We start from the raw sequence: 18,169 nt of genomic DNA on the forward strand, positions 1-18,169 counted from the left end.
AAGTGCTCCCAGGCGTTACAGCTGATCACGCGCAGAGACAGCACGCAGCCTTTGGCGGCTATCTAGGATCGGGATGCTCTGGGGGTGGATGGAGTAATGCATCACTTGCAACGCGACAGAGCGCAGAGCCGGGGGAATAAAGGAAGACCAAGGAGGAGCTGCACCGGGAAGGGGATCCTGTGAACAAGCCAGCGACAACCCACCGTGCTGTTGGCAATCTTGGGTCCACAACAGCCAGCCCAAAATGGCACTGCGCCTGCAACTGCACGTTGGTAGGGGAGAGAGGTGCGGGGAGTCAAAGAGAGGTCCCCAGGGTGCCAAAGAGTCCCCGTACCAGGGCTTGGGGGTTAAAATGCTTTCTCCCCACGTTTCTGAGAAGCATTTTTCTTGTCGACCCTGGGACAGCAAGGGTGAGTTTTCTGCGCTGCCACAGGCTTCCTACATGGGCCAGAAAAAAACGCTCGGTGTCTCCGTGTCTCAGATCCCATCCGTAGTGCAGAGATGATAATCCTTCCCCGCTTTACAGGGATAAATACATGAAATATTGTGACACTCAGGTAACAAAGAAAGAGGTGGGGCATGGAAGTACTTGACACAGAGGCTGCTCTGTAGTTTTCCCTGTTCGCACAAGCAGGCTGAAAAACACGAGTAAGAACAAACCAATTTCCATGTAAGCGTTACCCGCCATCGGCAGCAGGGCTCTGGGGCACACCAGGTGCGTCTACACGAGACGCTTACTACTCATTAGCCTACTGACACTGTGCGTCACGGCAAAAACCACGCTAATAGCCTCCCGTGCAGTGTTAGTAGGCTAATGCGCAGTAAGCATCACTATATCACCATGCGCTGGTGCTACTGCGCACTGCCTCTGGGTACTGTGCATTTACTTAGTACTTTTTAAAGGAAGTACTAAACTAAATGTGCAGTATCTAAGGTGCATTAATGAATGTGTAGACATGCCCACTTTGTACCTAATTCTGCAATCTCCAAGCAAATGCAAGTCAGATGCCACCTCTCCCCTGCAATCAGGGAAGGTTTTTTGGTTTTTTTAACAATTGACAACTGTGAGATATAGTGTGCAGTGCTTTAATTGCCTTTCGCATCGTGACCCTAGAAGCTGTGCTTAGGTCACCTTTTCAAGCTTTTCTTCCCAAACAAGGAGAGAAACCAAAACCAAACCCACAGCCAAGAGTCTTTCCTAGTCGCGGGACTCCAGGAGCTGCGCGTCTCGGCAAGAACACCAAATACCACAAGACATGCAATGAATCAGAGAGCTGGCCACACGAGCTTGCAACCTGTAGCACTTGGGTGACTAATAACACGATTATTAGCTCCGTAGGCTGCAGCTCTTTGAGGTCGGAGCTTTTATATGCCTAGAGGGTGCCATGTACACTTTGGATGCTGTATAAATAATAACCGTAAGAGCACACTCAGTGACCCAGTTCGTAGATCCTTCATGGCTTCTGGCAAATCAACAAGTACACAGTTTAAAAATACAGGACTGCTGGGAGACATGCTACTGGGTCATTTCCATCTATTTAAATGTCTTCAAACCAAATCACTCCTACCATTGAACTACATACACATCCTTTTTTTTTTTTTTTAAACAAGAAACTAGTAATTTAGTGCATGGCTTGAAGAAAACAAACTTGAACTTGTGCGGTACTTTATTTACGGTTAGTTTAACCGTGAGTCCTGCAGAGTTTTATTTTGTTGGCTTTCTTTTTATTTTTGGTGACAGCTGCTATCAGTTTGAAAAAGGGGAAGAGATGGAAAGCATCCTGAAGGTAAAAACCTTCCCAGATGGGATTTTTTGTCAAAGTAGATCAATTTTTTGGCCTATCAACCCTGACAACGTCCCTTTAATCTGCTGAGGTGCAGCGTGTAGTAGAGATCCATCCAAGTAAGCATTTTGACAGCATCTCCCAAAACTGAGCGGTGTTCTGGAATAAAACGAAACTGAGAATCTTCACGGGGAAAAAACCCAATGTTTTCGTGTACCTGTAATCACAGTTTCTCTTAGCTCTACAGAGTAGTGTCATTTCTCTTTAAAAATGGTGCAAAGAACCAGGAGTCGGGGCGGTCAGGTTCGGGTTTTGCACTATTTGGGACATGTTCCAGCTCCTCCTAGCAGCTCTGCCCAGCTCTTGCAATCACTGCCCTTCATTTCCTGACATCTTGCTATTACCTGCTCCATATTGCATGCTGTTGGCAAAGGTTTGAGAAAGAGAGAGCTGGCTTGTTTCGCAGGTGAAGAGGTCTTAAAAAAATCAGCCTCTGCTTGTTTCCCATTTGGGGGGCTGGCACTTTTTGAAGAAATAAAAATAAAGCGGTAAATAAGGAAGAGAAAGGCTCTATTTCGGCATGGCTTCGGGGCTGGCCTATTATCAAAGACAAGACAAGCAGCTGTTTTGGACAGAGTCAAACAGCTCCTTCCCAGCAGTGGGATTCAAGCTGGAGGTAATTTGAGCTTTGTGGCACCTAGCCTTAAATTGTCTCATTTCCTGTAATGGTCCAAGCTTTTAGAAGAAAACACATTTCACCATCTCTTTCTTTCTTTGCAATTCATTCTTGAGCCTCCTCCGTATTTTTCTTTCCTTTGACGGAGGAGTGCAGCTCTGGAGCACCGAGCCCCGGTGCGGTGTCTGCCTTGTAGCTGGTATAAAGACTGAGGGCGTCTCTGTAAATCCAGTCCGTGGTTCAGCCGTTCTGTCTCTGACAGTAGCTGGGACTTCAAAGAAGAGGAGAAGGACCTTTGTGGGATCAGAAGTTATGAGATAAATGACCTCCAGGGAAAGTGTCCTCCTCTCCCAGAGAAGGGCTTAATGCCTTCATGCTGGGGATGCGGGGTTATAACCTTTTCCAAACTTGCAGTTTCTTTCCTCTCTTCCTCTTTCCTTTTCTTAAATCCTTTAATTTTTTTATACATATTTTGCCTTATTAAAAATCTGCACTTTTCTCCTCCTCTAGCATCAGAACGTGAACTTAGGATTCAAAAGGCTAATCCTGAAGGGAACGAGACAGAGGCAGGCTTTCCTAGCGTGAGCCTCCTATTCATAAATGCACACCTACTCCTGCCTTTGGTCCGAGGCGGCATCTCTGCAGCGTGGATTAATGACGTGGGGATGGAAAGCATCCTCCTGAAATTGTGCTAAAACTACCCACAGAACCGCTACCAGAAATGCTGTTTACTGAGAAAGAAGCACCCATTGAAGTCTGAGAAATGCCCAAAAGGTCTTTAGGAAAGACAGGATAGAATATGTGCATGTATCATTTATAATTGAACAGCGCCTGTAATCCTCCTTGACAGAAATAAATAGGTAACTATCGTGCTAAGTGCAATGGGAAAATACACACAGATTTGAAGTTTAAGAATATGATTATGTTACTTCCTATGCTAATAGGCCTCTTTCACCTTAGGGGATAGATGGTCTGAAGGCAAACAGAAAAGCAGAATTTCTTTGTTTACCGTATACCCTGTGCTATTTTTTTCTCCCCTAATACGCCATCCTGGGTGGAATGAATGGTTTCATTGCAACATGATAAAAAAAAGAAAAGCCAAGCCTTTTGTATCTCAAGAAAAGGTAATGCACAGTGACCATATCCTGCAGTCATAAAATTACACAATAACACAAGGTGCAATACATTCCCCGAGGGCGTCTATTTTGGGAAGGAACTAAAAGCCAGGAAATACAGCTAATATTTACACAGGCACCTGCCTCCAATGCTTAGAATAGGAAATAACAAGGATCTCGGTTCTCGACAGTGTGACCACGGCTGATCAATGATAGACTTTTTAATGGCAACCTCAGCACTTGTTAGTGGCAGCTCCCGTAGTCCCCTAGGCTTGCCACGTGATTGCAAGCGTGCCTAAGAGTGCTCTGCTACCAGCCCTTGGCTGTGTGTCAATAGGAAAGAGGCAGAAAGGCACAAACCCCCCCCAAAACAACCACCCAGAAGCCATCGTGTTATTCGAACTCAAAAGACCAAAGGTCTGAGAAGCATGCATAGCAGGGCTGTGATAACAGAGCTGACAGCTAGTGTCAGAGCCACGCTAGGATCGGAGACAGCCTTTTTTTTAATGCTACACTAGTGCTGGTATTGAATCACAGCAAGTGAAGATAATGAACAGTCAACAGGACTACGTGTTACTTGCACTTCACACAGCCTGCATTACGGCGGTGCTAAGCATAGCACATCGTCATGCTTTCAAAAAATCAGCTCCCGTGCCCTACCCTTATGGCTTAAGGAGCAGCAACACTCTGCCCCTCTGATATTTGGGGGAAATAAGTCCTTAAAAAAGCAATCTGGTGTGGCTCTTGTAGCAACCCCTCCAATCCTAAAAGAGAGCAGAACCAAAGAAATGCTGCATTTATAAAACCCCCAGCTAAAGCCCTACAAATCGACTCAGACCTGTCTTGTAACTAAAAGAAATGAGACTACAAACCAGAGAGTTAAAATCCTGGTCCATTTGGCAAGTTGGCAGAGCAGATTTTATTTTGATATACTTGTTTATCTAATATAATTTTTTATATTTCATTTCATAAGAGATTCTATTAAAAAGCATGAATGCAATGAGCATTTGCTGCATCTATAACCATTTTTGGGGGCGAAGGAGGGCAGATCTCATCTCTGGTGCCACTGCGCCCCACCTCCTCCAAAACCCAAGTTGGCCTCCAAACAACCTGCATGCCAACGAGCAGAGGCAGCTCCTCCACACGCGATAAGGAAGGGCCAAGACTGCTGACCCGAAGAGTCACCTGAATATTAACAGAAATAGTAATACAGCTATAAGGAATATGCTGTCCTTAAAAAATACATTTAAATGAATCTCCTGTGTCTCAGGGAGGAACAGCAACAACAACAAACAGCTGAAGAAAACTTGAAGTTCCTTCCAACTGGGATGAAATACAACGCTCTCTCTCATTTCCACCCAAAAAAATCTTTGGCATGGACTTGTTAAACTGTCATAAATTTGCAGCAATTGTTTTCAAGCTCATTAAATGGGCTCACATAGGGTATTACCAAGCATTTCCAAAGCAAGAAGCATGCCGTCGTCTACTTTATTGAAAGGCAAAATGACATGCACTTTGTGCAAGGCAGAGGAAAACGAATGGCAACAATCTTGTGATACTCTACCTGAGTCTTTCCCCTCAGAATGGTGTTATAATTTACTTTTCTCTCCCTATGCAACATTTGGCCCTTGACTTGGAAACTTAATCTTCAATCTATCAAGCCTTACCCATCTGCTAAGTAAAATGGCCAAGACAATCTGCATGCCTTGAATTCGAGATAGCCAGCTGCTCCCATCGCACTAGAGCATTAACATCCAGAGACCATCCTCTTGTGTTGTAAAGGATGGTGTCGGCCAAGGATGAATGACTACACAGTTAACTGTGGCAGCTGAATTAAGTGACAGCGGTAGAGGCAGAGAGATGGCAACGGGTCAAATTCAGCTTTCAAATACAATGGTGTAAAAGTCAGAGGTAAAATTCCCTAGACTGTGCAGCTTCACATCCATTCAGCCCGCCGCTGAGGTCTAGTGCCTGCGAGCCAAAGATTCAGGCTCTGAAGCCTCTTCACAAACAATTTATAGAGAAAGAAAGTGAACAATTATAAATTAGCTACGTTGAAGAGATTAAGTTATCCCGTAAACTTCCAAGACAATCAACATGGTTAAGCAATCTATTCTCTTATAATCAGTCTACTGTTATTGGACAGATGCCAGCGCTATACATGGGTAGAAATGGTCCTCATTTCCATTCTTTTCATCCCAAAATGCCATGATAATGCACACAGGAAATTCTAAAATTTTATATATATATATATAAAAATAACAACAGATTTCCAAAAATTCAAGATAGTTGCAGTCAAAGAAAACAAAGAAGTCCCCCGCCAAGAGAAAAGCGTTCCACACGCTGCTGATAAAGCTGTTTAGTCTCACACCTTTTGAGCCACATTATTTTAGAGCCATCTATTGCTCTGGTGGCTGTTAGTCCAAATACTCCTGAACAACAGTGCTTTAACTCTGCATTTATCTCTGCAGTAAGGGACATGAATTGGAGCCGTACGAGCCTGGAAAGCACATCTTATTGTTTTGCACAAAGCATGTCCTTCCCCACCCTTTTGTCTCTCCTTGGAGGTCTACACTGTTAAATCTCTGGTATCTGAATAAATACCCCATTTCTGAATGAAAGGATGGAAAAGAGTGCAGGTGTATCAGGTGCGGGTGAGCAGATGAGCCAAATGGGTTTTCACTCAAGATCTTTCAGCAGTCCGCACGGAAGGACAAAAGCAAAGGCCGGGCAATGCTGTGGTGCACTGGCAGATCAGCGTGGGCAAGGGGAAGTGTACAAGGCACCACCTTCCTGCTATGTTGCAGATAGGACTCTGTGCTTCGCTCTTGCAAGCCTCAAAATATCCAAGGACATTCTTGTTGTTCCCCAGGTAGTGTGCTACAATTGCACATCCCATGTGCAGCCAGGTGGATGGGAAAGGACAGAGAGGATGGACCCACATCCTTCCACAAGTGAGCTGAGGGACAGAAACAATTTGCCATACATTATATGGACCAGTCTACAGTGAGGTGAGTGGACAACTGGCTTAGAGACCGATCCCAGAGGGTTGTAATGGATGGGGTGGCAATAAGCCTTCACCATACCTACATGATGGGTGGCGGTCCACTGGCTGGCACAGCATCTGAACGGGACCTGGGGGTCACCATCGACCAGGGAATGGACATGAGCCAACAGCGTGATGAAGTCGCCAGCAGGGCAAACAGAAGTCTCTTGTGTGCATCTGCCGATGTGTAGATCCAGGGAGGTACTTCTCCCTCTCTATTTGGCATGGGTGAGGCCACAGCTGGAGTACTGTGTCTAGCTCTGGCCACTGCACTTCAGGTAGGATGTGGATAAGCTTGAGAGGGTACAAAGAAGTGACACCTGCATGGTTAAGTATTGGAGGATAGGCCCTAAGGAGAGACTCCAGGAACTGGACCTATTCAGCCTGAGCAAGAGGAGGCTGAGAGGTGACTTGATTGCCACCTACAAGTAGGTTAGGGGTGAGCACCAAGATTTACGGGAGCAACTCTTCAGGAAGGCACCTCAGGGGAGGATGAGGACCAATGGACACAAGCTAATAGAGGGAAGATTTAGGCTGGACATAAGAAAAAACTTCTTTTCCGTATGGGTATCTGGAATACGCTCCCAGCAGAGGTGGTGCAGTTGCTATCCTTGGAGGTATTCAAGAGGAGACTGGATAAGCACCTTGTTGAGCTTGTTTGGTGCCCAATAACCTACCCATGGTAGGGACCGGACTTGATGATCTTGCAGCTTCTTTCCAGTCCTTGGATTATATGATATGACCTGCTCAGAACAGGTATCTTGCACAACAAATCTATGAACCACAGCAAATAAGAGAGAAGGCCCTTTGAAAGGCTTCAAGCTGCTGGAGAAAAACAGACAGGCAAAATCTGACACTGACCCTTACCTGTCATGTCTTGTGATTAAAAAAAAAAAATATATATATAAAATCTATATCTATCTATATACAGATATCTATATCTATCTATATAAAGATAGATATAGATATAGATCTATACTTATAGATCTATCTATAAGATTATAGATATCTATATATAGATCTATTTCTATATCTATCTATGTATAGATAGATGTAGAGAGAGATCTATATACATACAGATGGATATATAGAGATATAGATACACACACACACACACACACACACACAAGGTGTTGGAGCTGGGTTACCCTATGGCAACTAGTTTCAAGTTCAGTGACTTGAAGGCAGATTCTCCCAAGTCAAATCTGGCTTTCTGAGCTCCCTTAACTTTCAGGTCTTAAATAATCCTGCCATGAGTGAAGGAAACTCCCAAGGCTTCAAAGCACAAAGAAGAGATGGCAGCAGTTTGGGGCCAGTATATAGGAACGCAGAAATACAGGCTGTTTAATACACTACATTGTTTGAAAAGATGGAAAAAAAGAAAGAAAGAAAAAGCTAATTGGTCTTCTAATGATTATTTTAAATAGAATAATAGGTGTGCATTGATTCTTCCAGCTAATTCCACTTCAAATAATACATCACCCCTGACGGAAAGCTTGGTCGTGATGTATTAACTCAATATGCCACTACAGTTTTGTGGCTTTTTTTTTGCCTCCAACTGTGTAAGTAGGTATTGAACGGACTTAAACATTTTTTAAACAGGCCTCACCTAGGGTAGGAGGCTGCAGCTGTCCCCATGCTTGTACCAAACGCTTGTGCCGTTCTTCAATCAGAACTGGGAACCGTCACTAAGATCCAGATGTCAGCGACAGCGATTTCTGAGCAGCGCAAGGTAATATCTTATGTCTAAAAATGTCTCCTGATCAACAGTGGTCCTGGGTTTCAGCCTTTGGCTGTACCTATGCTGCGCACCGGTCCAGTGCAGAGATGCTGGGACCAGCTCCGAGCAGGCACTGGACGCAGTCTGGGCATGCGGCTTGGCTCTCCCTTCCCAGCAGGATAAACGAGCCTGCAGGGAGCTCCACGTTACCGCGGCGGATCCGCAGCTGCCCAGGGTATCTTCAGGTTAATCCTTAGGGTATTGTCCACACAACCAGGCTGAAATGGAAGCTGTCCAATCTAACCCCCGACTCTGGGAAATATCGTTCCAATGCAAACCACACAGAGACAATGTTGGTCTTCCCCAAACCAAAACCCCAAATTTTTCTGCATAATAAATAAAAATTACATCCCTCAAGGTCCAGAATACAAAAAAATAAATAAATATAAATCAGATCTCCTGATGTAGCGCTTTAAAAATCCTATAGTATCTTTGCTGAGGGACTAAAGATGAAAGAAAAATTACAATATAAAGCTGGCCAAACCACCTGAGTTTTCATTACCTCATGCCCATTCAGCTTCACATTTTTATTAGATCCAGCAGGCATATTTGAAAATGTTATAAGCACAGATAATCACTTTTATACAAAGGTTTGCTGCAATGTTAATGCATTCAGAAAAAGAACACAGGGAAGGAATAAGCTGAATCAGAAAACATATAACATCTCAATACTTGGTTGGCATCAAGATTTCCCAAGGCAATGCACTAATGTGGGATGCGTTGCCTCAAAAAGCAAGGGTTTTGGACCCAAATGTAAGGAGATGAGCAGAGTTTAATAACTCAGCTCACAGTAATTTCTGCATCTCTACACTGGGTTTCTCTGCTGGCCCGTGAAAGCATTGATTACATATCGCACGCTGGAAAGTGACTGATCAGTTCATTATGCCAAGCGGTGCTTCGTAACATCCCAGAGACTCCACTCGCTCCAGTACAGACCCCAGGATCTGCGATTCCTGCCTCGCCAATGGTGCAAAGCAAAGCAGCAGTCACTAATTTCACACAAAAAAAATAAAAATCTTTATAGCTGCTTAAACTACTCATTTAAAAGCATAACAAAGACCATTTATTCTAAGTGAAAAGCACATTAAATACACACATTGCTAAAAAAAAACCCTAATAAGTATTTGTTTGGGTGGGGGGGGAGGGGAAGAAAGAGAGAAGGAAAAAGATAACAAAGGCCGTAAAAGGACACTCTGATTAACAGCAATTTGGGGAGCTCAAAAGGATATTTAAGATACACCAGAGCTCTGCAGAAGACAAAATTTAATTGCAACAAAGAGGAGAGACAGTTACGGTGCTGGAGCCTCAGACCCGGGAAGGCATGATTGATAGGATACTCTATTCGCAGCTGAGCAAAAAGAAAGAAAAAAAAAGAAGAAGCTGCAAGTTTATTTAAAGCAATTTTGGTGCACCGTGCTCCCTTGCTCTCCTTTGAGAAAATGATATGATTTCTTCATAGACATGTAGTCTACTTATTTAAGCAGCAGTGTGCAAGATCTCTCAATCCTAGCGGCAGTTCAGCTGGAAAAATGGCACACGAGGGGGTAACATTTTATTGGGATGGAGCCTATTTTATAAAAACTGCCATCAGTAATAAACTGTGTTCTCACTACTTCAGAAGGGGATGGGGAGGGGGGAGGCCTGTAGACGGGTCGCCACAATCTGTTCGATTTAAGAGAGATCGTAGGTTAAACTAGCTTTTCCACCTAAAACGGGGCAGGGAGGGGGAGGCTGCTGTGAAACACAGAGGAAGCCCTACAGCTGGATTTGCACCAAGGGCCCCCGTCTGACAAGGCCCGAGTCAAAGCTGCAAAAATGCAGGGCGACAGAAGTTATCTTTAATTTTCCCTAGCTCCAACTCGGCAAAGGGCTGTTTGTGCGACCGAGAATAGCGCCTCTGGAAAATGAAGAAGATGGAAAGTGGCAGCTAAGAAACCTGCAGCTGAGGCCATGAGAAAAGGCGCGGGGCACCTGCAATCCCAGCAGCTTGGAGAAATTGGGGTGGATTATGGAGGGTGCTTGTGGTTGAATTGGGAACCGCCTGCCTTCCCCCTTCCTGCTAGCGGATGTAAAGGAGCTGGTCACAGAGAACAGGAGCAGCTAAGAGGTTGCACTCCCTACCCACCTTCAGCTGCCCCGTGTCGCATCCCCTGCCTGTGAGCCAGCTTGTCCTCCCAGAGCTGCCTGCATGCTACAGTACTAATAGGTCCAAAATATTGCTTAGAAGAAAGAGGCAGCGATGCAGGGAGCAGAGGTGCTGATTAGGGCAATGTGGTTACACAGCCATTTTCCTGACCATAACCACACCTCCGTTCACAATTCAATTAGTGAATTAGAAATGCAAGTCCCTTTGATGCATAATCGTTTTCTGCAATGCAAGACTCAAATGAGTTTAGAGAAGAAAAAAAAAGGCGAGGGCCAAATTTCCACGTGGTGTAAACGGGCACGGCTCCCCTGAAATAAACCAAATCTTATTTAAGAGCTTGCTTTAAAATACATGCACCACTTTGGAAAGGCCAGTTGGACATTCGAGCCATGCATTTCACACCAAGTTATCCACCTGCCTGGCCACCAATGCAACCTCGCTCGAACTGCCTGTGTTAATGGGGGAGTTGTTAATTGTCGGAGGGAGGAGGGCAGGAGGCTGAAATCGGTGGGAAGATTTTGCTGCTTTCCTTCACTTCCTTGGAGGGAGATGCTCCCTGTCTCTGCATTAAGCATAGGCTGGATGCACTCGGCCCCATTTTAGACCAACGGTGTTACCCAGTCTTTTCCCGGCACAAGAGGACACACGGGTGTGTCAGCGACACCCTCGTTCAGACACAGGGTTTCTCTTACGGAAGCTCCTCCTCTTTCTTTATGCTCGTTACAGTCCAGGCCAGCATTTCATCTTTCCCAAGCGCTCTCCTCTTCCGCCCCGAGTCCAGCGGTCCTGGCACAGGTATGTGCCATGCTGCCATCTCACCTGTTGACTGGCTTGTACGATTTTGGAGGAGCTTACACACTGATTCCTCCCCAAAGCTGGAGGGAAGCAGCCCACGCAGCCCCTCCGGACGCCGCAGGACCCAGCCAGTCCCAGTGGTACGAATTGCATCCGCTCTGGCAGCACCAAGGCCGGGTGGAGGAGCGCTTCGCAGGGACCGCTGTCCGAGAAAGCACGGCCTGTGCAGGTACAGCTTACACAGAGAATACGGCGTGTTGGCAGGCACAGCTCTTTTGAGCTCCCAAAGTCGACCCCAGGACACGGGTGTCTTGGGATGCTGTCCCCACAGCGATGATGGCACAGAGCTAGCGTAAGCCGGGCCCCAGACCTCTCGCACTGCCCAAACACCTTCCTCCTGCTCTCCTCCTCACTCATCCTCCCGGCACTCTCTGCCATCACACGTCACTCCTTGCCCTGCCTCGGGCTGTCCTCATCTGCCCTTCCAACCCTACCCAAGTCCGCTTTCCTCGCCAAGGTACCACAAGCCCACCCCCCACCAGGCTCCTGCCCTCAGCTTCCCCAGGACCCTCCCTGCTCCAGTCACCTCCTCACACCTCAGCTTCCTCGGGGAGACCGGGAGAGGAGAAGCAACCCGAGCTGCTGCTGAATAAAAAGCCAAAACTCAGTCTCTTCTGCCTACCTGGGCTTCCTGAACCACTGGGAGGGCAGCAAGACTTTCCACCCTGCATAAGCAGCAAGGAGATGGTGCAGCAGCTAGCCGTGCCCCCTATAACTCCTGCAAAGACTTCAGGTAGCAGGAGCATCCCAGCTGCAGCCACGGGGCTCCAGGTGAGCCAGGTGACCTTTGTGAGGAGCAAGGAGATGCAGTCTCAAGGTGCATAGTAGTTGCAAGGCGTGTGGTTGAAGCACAGCACTACCCCCGGCTGTAAGGCGAGGCAGCACGGTGCCCTGCGCCCGCCCCGCTACGATTACGGCCGCGGTTGCTCAGCTCGTGCATTAAGTGCCCTCCAGAGGAAAGTGCCATGCAACTGCTCCTCTGGGGACCCTGGGTAGCAGAAAGTGGCCAAGAGGGAACAAGCCTCTTTGGACTGACTCGCGTGCCTGGGGGAAGCTGCAGCTGCAGTGATGCCCTGGGGACCTTGCTTCTCTTTCAGACTGAGCTGGAGCAAGCTGTCCAGCATCTTCCTACCCACCTGGCTGCACAAAAACCCACCGTGCATGGGGCCATGGGTGCAGACAGCCCAGGAGACCCGCACATTGCCCCTAAGGGCCAGACTCCCCAAAGACTTCCCTGCTTCCAGCTATGCCATCATGGGGAAGACACGCCAGAGAGATAGAGCCAAGGTGGTGAAACATTCAGGCTTCACACCCACAACAAAACCTTTACAAAGCCATAAGCTAACACGGCACTTGGGTCTCTCACCCCTGCACCTCTTCCCTCTGTTTACAGTGGAAATGCTTCAGCTCAGGGACCTTTAGACATCACTGTAACCACCCCCCACCACGCTGCTCCAAGTCCGGAAGTCCTCAACTAATGCAGACACGAGCCCACTTGCAGTGCATTAAGAACTGCAGGATGTGGCCCCTGCCGCTGGCTCCTGGGTAGGCTTCTCCCAGCCATGAGAAGAAAGTTTCTTTTTATTAGCACAACTTTTTTAACACACAAGCCCTCGCAACTCAAACCCTCCTCTTACCTGGTGTAACGTTACATGCAACCGCAAGGATCAAAAGTCAAGCTGTTTATTTTAGCTTGTTTAGAGTGACCTAATAATTTACTCGGTAGCTCACAAAGAAATTTCAACAAGTGTCTCGTTCTGTGTTTAGAGGAAATGGGGAAATAATTGTGCAGAACAAAAAAGCACTTAAAATACAAGTGCATTAAAAGCCTGGGAAGCATTCAGTTTACGGCAGCATTTTCTTCCTCTTGAAACACAAAGGAACACAAAAGCCAACATGACATGTGTGCTTGTCTCAAGACGTTCTACTTTTCAGAAGCGGTAAATCTATTTGAAGGCTATTCAATCAACGTGAATATCTGACAGTCACAGTACTTCGCAGGGTATTGTGCACTTCAGTCCTTCCTTCCAGATACTCCTCAAGGTCCGCTGGCTTTCCTTGTGCCCCTGCTGACTGCAACCTGTAGGCAGGTACCGCTTTCCCCCTTGCTGCCTCTAACAGCAGCAGGCTGCCTCCCCTTCCAGGGTTTCACTTCAAAATTATCTAAGACTCAAATGGTCTCATTAAAATCAAGGTGCGTTAAGGGATGGAGAGAGAGAGAGAGAGAGAAGAGTGATTAGACTCAAGCACTCAGCAACAGGTGCGTTTCTTACCACTGGAAAGTCTTATCTTACTTCTTTTCTCCCCTCCATCTCTTTCCGCCTCCCAGAGACTCACTCCATTGCCTTCCTCAAGTGTTTCCTAAACCCTCAGCACTCCCTCCTGCCCTTCAGAGGCAAGGACCATTCAGGATGTGGCAGGTGTGATGGCACTCCTTAGCGTAGCAGCCAGGCTGGGCTGTGCGGTCTTCGATCTACCCGGGATGCTATAACGGTCACGCCCTCCGCTCCTGACAAATTGCTGTCCAGCGGCAAAAAAGTTTCCTTTTTCTTAAAGCCCACAATTTCAAACAATCCTTTGACCCTGCCTGAAGACAACTGCCCCGTGCCCAGCGAGGGCCTACTTCAGATGCAAGCACAAGCAGCAACAGCGTGTGCCAAAGCACCGTCACAGGTGTCCTCTATGAATAGGCTCCGAGTGAGACTTATAACATAATTTCCCAGTACGTTATTCATGCAGTTTTGGTGGTACCTGCACTAGGGATTAGCTTCACTGATGATACAATACAAAGAGCACGGCCAAAAACAGCAAACTGAGAGAGACTCCCCATAGCTCAGCAGTCCTCTGTACAGGCTTTCAATGGATCTGCTAATCAGGTGGGGAAGAAACCAGCTGTCCAGCACACTCCCAGGCACTCAAAGTTTCTCTACAACTTGAATGGCCATATGGCACCGCAACACATCGACCTTGTACCACCTGGCTGGCTCTCACCCCATCTACCACACCTCCATCTGTCCTGCGAGTAAAACAGGGAACAGTGTAGAATACATGGCGGTAACAAGTCATTTTAGGCTTAAGGATGATGGATGTCTTCATCCACAACACACAGACCATCAGCAGACTCTCACACAAACACTTGAATCTCGATTTAATTTTGGTCCTTATCTGTATGCCCAAGGTTATGAGGAAAGGCAAGGCTAGCCATAAGGTGGGGTGGGCCCTGCATTATTATGGAAGGTAAGCTTATTAGCTGAGATAAGATAAATCTCTGTAGACATGTAGAGTAGCAGAAGGCAATAGTTTGCCTTGCCATATCACCGGTAATGAGTTGGCAGGAGTCGGATACTCCAAAAAGTTAAGCTAAGGTTTAATTTCAGCTGTATGTACTTTGAGAGAATAGTTAACAAGAGCCGTATCTGAAATGGGGAGTCGTGCGTCTGCTCTGCATATCCTGGAAGTAAAACAAGATATAAAAGTAAGTGCTTTAGCAGCATGGAATACAAAATGCAGAAAAATTGCTGAGAAATAGCTGATATAGTCTGATCATGTTTCCTGCAAGGATATTTCAAATTATGCTGGATGTTTTTATAGGATCTAGACATGACAAAGAAGTTAGCCAGGTGGCAAGGTAAGCAGAGAGAGGAAGGAACCAGAAAACAATTTTGCACTGTTTGAGGCTAATGCTCAGGAATAAATGACGACGCAGTACAGATCCCAGATAAACTGAAGTCCTAGCTGTCTTTCTTACAGAGCTTTGCTTTCTAATCAACATGTTGCCATTCTGTCTGTGGCTGCTTTTTAAATATAGATTTGCTGGCATGATCCCAAGGGGAAAAACAGCAGTGTGATTTTATTCACTCATCCAGATTCCAACACAATACAATCTATTTCTTCTAAGATGCCAAGAACAAGTCGTGAGAGTGAAGCTTAAAGATCACCCAATCTATTCGTGGTGATAAAGTAACGTGTTGTAGGCCAGTGGTTTTCAACCTGTGGCCTGCAAACCCCTGCGGGGGGTCTGCAGACTATGTCTAAGGGGTCCACAAAAGAGGATTTATGACAAATCCAAAGTATGTGAATACCTATACTTCCAATTCAAAGGGGTCTGCACCTCTATTCAAAATTTCCAAACAGGTCCACACCTCCTTTTGAAATGTTTTAGGTGTCCGCAAATGAAAAAAGGTTGAAAACCACTGTTATAGGCAAGAACGGACCTAGATCTAGAGTTAATCTATGGGGGTAACATTTTTCACAGCAATTAAAACCAAATTTTAAGTTGAAAAATCCACTTTGTCAGGACCCAGACTGAGCTTCATAATAGCCTGGCTTCTTTCAAATATAGTATATATAGTATATCATTTTCATCATAATAAAGTTTGCCAACTCTATAGCTGGACTTAATTTGATATAGCACAGCTGATGTACTATGCTCATCTGGAGAAAGTCTCTTCCCTCTCCATAGTTACCATGTTACTGTATGGTTTACATTAAACCAAGTGACGCATTTATTTTAAATCAACAGCTAAATATATTGAACATACAAATCGCTCGTCCTTTTTACACTGGCTCTTTGTTCCTCTTACTCAGTTGTTCTCAACCTCATTAGTCTCAAGGCACCCCTTGGACAATGCCAGCTCTTAATTTTCACTCGTTTTATGACGACAGAAAAATACCAGAGCAATTTTTCTGTTGCAAAGAACAGCAGGTCAGGATGTTTTTGACATTACTGATTCCTAGCTGAAATCTTGTGGTTCATCTTTTGAATCAGGCTTGCAGACCTAACTGCGCTAACACTGTGTGACACCCCAAAGCACCCTTGAAAGGATCTTAAGGAACCGCAGGGTGCCACAGCGCCTTGGTGGAAAACCACTGCTCTATTTTCTCAAGGTAGAAAACAAAATAAGCTAACAAAAAAAATTCCCACAGCATCCTTCAAGCATCTAAAAGCTCTCCTTTCAGCGCTGTTATGAACAGGTTTTAATGCCCCTTAAAACACTGGATACACGACACATTACTTGAATTCCCAGTGGAGAACAAACCCTTGACTGGTAATCCTTAGCCTTATTTATCTTCAGTAGAACTGAATGCACACAAATGCATACCTTTGTCTTTTTGGTTGCTTTGTTCAGACAACAAGGATATCAGCAGAACTATAAAATAAAAAAAGGGGAAAAAATAAAAGGAAACACTAATTCTCGCATTTTATAAAGCAATTCCCATACAATACTGCTTTCAAAAAAATTGGAAAGATTTAGTCAGAGAAAATCTGGCTTAACTCAATAGGAGTTGGCCATCAATTGCAACAGGAGAAAGTGTGCAATCACCACCGCAGATGTATAAGGATGCAAGCTCATCACAACAAAATTAGCAAGTGCAGTCAAACATCTTAACCATCGTAACCTCCACGCTTGGTAAATGCTACTTGTGGCAGTGCTGATTATTCGAGCATCATAAGGAAGATTTTAGGTGAGCTCTCCGAACGCTATCAGAGCTCCCCACCGTTTCGTAGCAGAGCTGGTCTCCGGCTCCAAGGACTACCTGCAGGAACGGAGCACGGCTCTGTACAGACCAGAAGACTTAACGCCCCCGGTTTAAGTTTGCCGACAGATCTGTAAGCCTTTTAGCAAACCTGTGCCTAGTTACAATTTGGGGTAAGCTCACAGGAAACACTGTCTGTTCCTCTTGGTATTGATCTGAATCCAGATGAATGAAACCCGCAGGATCCACGCTCAGGTCCACCCGAGATTTGTGGATTCACTTGCAACTGAATCTCAGCATGAAAATGACCGAGAGCAGACAGGAGCAGTACAGACGGGTGTCGACAGGACACGAACCTGCCAAGTACGAGGTGTTCTAGCCTCGGGTCAGCAAAACGACGAAAGCTTCGCTACAGTACTGCTTAATTGTAAACCTGTAAGTAGTGCCGCAGGACTCCACGGGACTATTCACACACGTGTAAAATTAAACATACGCTCAAAGGCTCAGCAGAAGCAGGGCTTGAATTGTCAGTCTCATGCAGATCGAAGGCCTGATCCAGTGTGATCTGAAAACAAGGGTTCATACGTGTGCTCTTTTGTAAGGAGAGGCAAGTTTAACTCACATTTCTCTATCGGACCTTGTTTCATATGGACCGTTTCAAGTTGGCAGCTGATGGAGAACTCCGCCTGCATTTGGATATGCTTAGTTTGCACGCGGGTCCAAACTTCTCGTACAGGCCCTTATCTATCTACGTTCAACTATTGGTACAAAGGCATGCCACCCAAAAAAAATCTGTCACACTATAGATAGGGAAAGCGTACAGAAAAAAAACGACGAGAAAGATAGCCCAGTACAATGAGATCCACGGTGAGACCTGTCCTACCCACGGAAACCCGAAGGTGGGTGTATTGCAATCTCCCCAGGGATACAGCATCAGATAAATGTACCCCCGTCCAGGGAATACTTTCACTTACAGAAGTGCTTTGTTCAGTAAAACAACGAGCTTAAGAGAAACGAGAAATTCTACCTGTGGAAAAAGCTCAATATAAAGCCAGGCTACAGTCTTTTATCTGCTTTCAGTCCCTTTCATTGACCACTTGAAAGAAAGCTACGGGGATCAGAAATCGCACCGGCAGCCATCCCTTCTACAGGGGTAGAGCACCAGAGAAACCACGGGCAGGCCAGCAACCAACCAAAGGGAATACCAATGTGACACTCTTGCAGTGGAAAACGTAACCTTGAGCAATATATCTGAAATAAGGTAGGACAGGCTGTGCTGGAGTATTTCC

The 18,169-nt window shown here is 45.9% G+C and overlaps 1 protein-coding gene across 1 annotated transcript in view; it reads right to left on the reverse strand.

Moving 5' to 3' along the window:
- PTPRG (protein tyrosine phosphatase, receptor type G) overlaps window positions 1-18,169 on the reverse strand; it is a 349,654-nt gene that overhangs the window by 117,340 nt on the left and 214,145 nt on the right. The window lies entirely within an intron of this gene.

Source organism: Alligator sinensis, unplaced genomic scaffold (assembly GCF_000455745.1).
Source record: "Alligator sinensis unplaced genomic scaffold, ASM45574v1 scaffold469_1, whole genome shotgun sequence".
NCBI classification, from domain to species: domain Eukaryota; kingdom Metazoa; phylum Chordata; order Crocodylia; family Alligatoridae; genus Alligator; species Alligator sinensis.